General features: G+C 41.7%; 1 pseudogene; it reads left to right on the forward strand.

The window, feature by feature from the left end:
* The first annotated feature begins 575 nt into the window (after positions 1–575).
* Positions 576–1,151, forward strand: LOC113177820 (PRELI domain containing protein 3B-like; annotated as a pseudogene).
* The last annotated feature ends 4,600 nt before the right edge of the window (positions 1,152–5,751 follow it).

A 5,751-nucleotide genomic window follows, 5' to 3' on the forward strand; every position in this document is an offset into this window, starting at 1 on the left:
GAACGTGTGTAGAGGCCGGTGTGAGTTTGGGAATAAAGAATTGCTGTTTGAATCTACAAGGTGTGTGGTGGCTCGTGATTCAGTGCCCAGCCAAGACTGTGGCATACATGCCTAATACAAAGTTTGCTGGTAGGTCTTCTTTCAGTGGTAAACCATTTTGAGTATATTCTGGAGTTAACATGTAGTGACAACTTATTGGACTCAGTCTTAAAACTCTGTAGGTGGAAACAATAAATAATTTTATTTTATAATGAAATTATGCTTTCATAATAAATTATGTTACAAGTTTCATTAAAAGCATATATAGTAGTGATCAATATTAAAAATTTTTTATTCAGGAACTTAAAACTATAGATAATAAAGCACTAAATATGTAAATGAAGACTTAACATATTAGAAAACCATTAACTAGAAAAATATACACATTTAGGGGATGCACTTTGGGATATCCTTTCTTGGGGCTGATCACTCCTGCATGCTCTGTGTTCCACTGAGTGCTGGTAGGGCAGGACAGTATGCCTGTGTGCCTCATTGTCCTCTGATATAGCCAGGACAGGGCTTGGGCTGCTGGCACCATGAAGCTCTGGACCTCGGAATGCATCTTCAACCTGCGGGAAACTATCACAACTACAATGCAGAAATGCCCAAACCCTGTGAACCTCAATGTGGTTGGAATTAATGTGATGGACAGGCATAGAGGTCCCTCTGGAAAGCTGAACACCACAGACTTCTCAGCACAAAGTGGAGACAACCTTCCACCCTGAAGTCTTTTATTGGTGCAGCAAAAATCAAAACATAGCTCCAAGAACATTCTGTAGTTGATCCTCTAGAGAAAACAATGGAACTTAAATCTACTAATATTTCCTTTACAAATATGGTTTCAGTGGATGACAGACTTATCTACAAACCATATCCTCCAGACCCGGAAAAGACTCTGGCCTCAGGAAGCCATCATCTCTGTGCAGGGAGTCAGCCTCAGCAGTTACCTGGAAGGGTCAATGGCAAGCATGGTATCTTCCCATGCTAGAAAAATCTGAGAAGCCATGGAATCGTTAATACATAAACTAACTGCTGAGATCAAATGGTTGATGGCCTCAGCAAGTGGAAGCATAAGGACACCGATGGCAATGGCAGCTTTTGTAGAGAAATAATAAAGTCAGTAAACGATATCAGGTCCCTGGTCTCTTCAATCAGACATGTATTTATTTGTTATTTAAAAACTACAACTATATTTTAGGTAGAATTTAAAAAAATAACCCGGAGTAAGGCTATGCAAGTTTTGATCAAAACAAAAAGATACAGTGCTTCTAAAATCCAAGCAGTCATCTGAGGGTATTGTGGTTTGAACTGACTGATTTTTATGATTCTGAAATTTATGTAAAAATTTAACAATTTTTTAAGAGTACTTGGGAGGAATTGGTATTGACATTGAGTCTCCTCAAACAACAATTTTAACACTTTTCAGACATTCCAACTCTACCTGATTTTGGACCAACCTCAGAACCAAGCATGCAGAGCCTGCCCTTATATACATACACTCACCTTGCTAATTCAGACTAGAACAGCATACATGAAGAGTCTCACTCTAAAAGGAGAAATTGTGTAGTTTTAAAAGACATTAAATTCTTTAAAATAACTTGATGTGCTAACAACCAGTGTTTTGATTTGGTACTTAAAGATAATTTTGGAGTGAAAACTATCACTAAATCTAATATATGACTCCCAACATATATAATAGTTTATTGTATTAGAGAGTACTTTATTGATTTGCCAAAGTTTTGTAACTTAATAAAGTAACTACTTTCCTAGGATTTGAACTTTATAATTTAGCAAGCTATACTGTGGTTAACTAAAAAAAAATAGTCATTACCTGAGTTTTGCAACACTCTTAAAAAGAATACTCTCTTAAACAGAACAGTTATTCACATCTTTTAGCATTTCACATTTACCTAACTTATAAATTGCCATGTGTCAAAATTATGGTTTTGTAATTGCTAAGGCATGATATGTCAGATTATTTGAATATAATTACTTTTGGTGGTAATTGTCACCCCAAAACATCTTTTTTCCATGACGTGAATCATAATGTTTTTAATTATATGGTTCAATTTTGAGGATATGGGGGCATTTGGGGATAAAAAAATGAATAATAGAAGGTGTGGGGTGGACCAAACTAACCACTGAGTAAATTGTACTGCAAGTTTTATTTACAGGATATTCTTATTTATTATGCCAGAGTGGCCACAAAGTGAAAAACAATCCAATTAATGTAATTTGTTTAAGAATATATAAACATCTAGGTATTGAAATAGTATTTTTTTAATATTTATTTTTTAGTTTTAGGTGGACACAATATCTTTATTTTTATTTTTATGTGGTGTTGAGGATCAAACCCAGTGCCCTGCTCATGCCAGGCAAGTGCGCTACCGCTTGAGCCACATTCCCAGCCCTTGAAACAGTATTTTTGAACAATACAAATAATCTCAGTACTGATATGTGGAAAGGGATATGACTAAGCAATATATAGTGCAGAAGAGACATTTCTGACACAGCTGATAGTTCTTAAAGATATTGATCAATATCACTATATAGCACAAATGTGATTCAATTAATGTGGCACTACAAAATTTCTTTACTGAATGTTTTAACTTTAAATATTGTACACTGGTACAGATTGATGTTACTTTCTTGTATTATTTCCAAATACCCTTTTATGTGATACATTAGAACATTCTAACTCATAGTCTGCAAGACAATCACACTACAGTTTGGTTTTTGCTTTTTATTTCCCTTCAGCGATTTAAGATTGAACACACTAAATATATGGCACTGCTTATTTTGACAGAGTACTTCAGCTGAAGTCTCTGTGGTAAAACGTAATAATTGCTATATTTTCTCTTATAAAAAAATCACAGATTCTTCATTAATTGTAACATGGATATGAAGATAGTTCTACACATGTAGACATTCACGTCATACCTTGTCAGAAGAATTTAAATCAGTTGTAAACAGTTATATCAAGATCTTACATAGAATGAAATAGTACAGGAAAGAGGAATGCAAACAACAAAAAATACATTTCTGTTGCTCAAACCATCAGGTTTATGTAATGTTTTTATAGCATCCCTAGAAAATGAATACAAGCCTGCAATTTCCATTAATGAACGAAGAGTAACAACTTACACTGGCAGTAAGCTCCCTGATCAGAAAGTTGCCTCTGCTTATGAACCAAGTGTGCACGTGGAGGGCTTGGCCTCCTTACCTGGAAGCATAGGACATTGCTCAGTCTGCGGAGCCTGGCACTTGGACATAGCCCCACCAGGGGCATCCAAGATGATCTCATCTAAAGATCCTTAAATTCACTGTCTCTACAAAGACCCTTTTCCAAATTAGCCATATTCAAATGCTTCTGGTACAAAACACGCACACACACACACACACATGGCCATACCCAACCCACTACATTATCCAGGACCCAAGGTCATCTTTCATTCTTTTCTACCAGTGGAAAATAAAAAGGCTCCTCCTGTCCCCTGAGTGGCCACAGAAGTGGCTGGAAGACGAGCTGATGTGGCAGCAGAGGGCACTTTGGTCATCTGTGCCCTCAAGCAGCCTACATGTGTCCTGTTCCCATTTTATGCCCATCTGCCAGCAGACCACTTGCGATTTACAAGAGGCTGCTCATGGGTTCATCCCCCTTGTGAACCAGAATGTTCCACAAACCTGCAGCCTATCATGGACATTTCTGGCTGCATTTCTGTAGTCAGAGGTAACCTATCTACCATGGCCCAGTAGACTGCCCAAGTGGCTTCTAAAATGATGTCTCTTCTTTGTGCCAACAGCTTGTGCCTAAACCCTAAGGGCCTATGCTGTTGGAGGTGACATGAGCCACACATACAGCATGTTTTCCTACCATAGACACCTCCAGCCCAGAGTCTGTCAAGTTGGGATGGGTGGACTGCAGCCTGGACTTGCTGCAGAGCTGTCTACTCAGGGATGCCCATGAAGCTGGACTTCCACATTCTTGGTGTGTAAGCATCTTTCTCAGGAATGCCATGCTCTACCTCCAGGAAGTGGGAGGCTGCTGGGTAGAACCTGGCTTGAGTTAGGACACCATCTATTTGACTTCTGCAGGGAGCAGGCTGGAGAGTCACATGTGGACAAAAGGCAGCCTCTGCCTTGGAGTGGTGGTCATCTTTGCCATCCCTCCAGGAGCACAGCATGGTGTGATTGGACTGGCCTGGTGAGGAGTGGTGGCCAGAGAGAGGTGCAGGGCCCATGCATGATCTTCCCTCACTTGCCAGTTTTGCCCTTACCCCACTGACTAAGGATCAAGTGTGGGCATTGCACCACAAATATGTCCTCTCAACCATACATCTAGTCACCAAAGAAGCCACTACCAGACATTGACAGGCCTGAAGGACTGTCTATGACAGACTCCACATGACCCACTCCACTGGAAGTGCGGGAGCGAGCCACACCAGGCCCGAGTGTCACTTCAGTCCATTTTCTGTTCTCAGACACCTTGGTCTCTTGTGCAGCTACTCCAGGAAGTGATCCAAAGCCCCCAGCAGAAAGTCTGGGAGTCACTATCATGCACTTTGCCACCCTCGCAAGGGGCTTATTCAGGCAGAGCTGGCCTCTTCAAAGTCCATGGGCTCCAAGTTTAAAAACAGGTTTGGAGACTGGAAGGGGATGGGAGCAAGTGTCCTTGGCCTCTGAAAACTCTTTTTTAATTTGTCCAAATATCTCATTCTGGGAGTGCTGAATCTGGTCAGTCTACCTGTCTGTTTTTGCTGGGGATGACAATAAATGGGGTGATCTTGCTTCTTGCAATGTGGTGCTGCCGTCTGGACTCTGACTTCAGGGCACTGCCGATCCCTTTGCTATCAGTCAGCCCACTCTGCAGCAGCATCTCCTGTGTCTGCCCAGCTTAATGGGAGGAGCCATCCCCAAACTTCTCAGAGAGGTCAGTGCCAATGTGTTCTTTATCAGCTTGCTAAATGGATTGTACTAGGCTGAGCCCTCCTGAGAGCAGGCAGCATGTGGCAGTGTGTCCACTCCAGCATGCTGCTTTCTTAGTGCCTTCTGTCTGGCAGCTTTGCTTTGTGTAGCCTATTGTCCAAGCCTCCAGAAGCTGTTCTTACCATGTGGCTCTGTCTCCAAGGTCCTTGCTGAATCCTGAATCACAGAAGTATTTTTCCTTATTAAAAACAAAAACAAACAACAATAAAAAAAGCAAGCAAAACCTCTAAGTTCTGTGCCCTTAGCCTAGCATCTTAGGATCCACTCCTTTAAGCACTCTTTAGCTCCTCCTGGATACACAGCTGGGTCCTGAAGACACATCCTCCTCCAGTGGGCTCAGTATTCTGCAGGCCAGTTGGTGTTGAGACTTACTTTAACTACCAACCTGGTTCCAGAAGGGATGAGGGTAGGTCTCAAAGATGGGTTCATGAGGGCCTTTGAGTAAGGGAAAGTGCTGACTTTGAACAGGAGATGATCCAGGAAAGCTTGGAGAGTCAAGATCTCTGAGTGCATTGACCAGATGTCCCCATCCTGAGACTCAAGGTCCCACCTCTTTCTGCTCAAGAAGTTGAACTTATTAAGCATCAACCGAGGCTGGGAATTCCACTCTCTGTGACCCTCTGCTGCTCTGCCAGTGAAGTCCTGGGCCGCACTCTCAGTGTTGCTGTTGGCCCTCCTCACCTGGTGCTCCTTCTGCAGCACAGTGGATACCGTCCAGGCCACAGC

Source organism: Urocitellus parryii, chromosome 11 (assembly GCF_045843805.1).
Source record: "Urocitellus parryii isolate mUroPar1 chromosome 11, mUroPar1.hap1, whole genome shotgun sequence".
Lineage (NCBI taxonomy): Eukaryota > Metazoa > Chordata > Mammalia > Rodentia > Sciuridae > Urocitellus > Urocitellus parryii.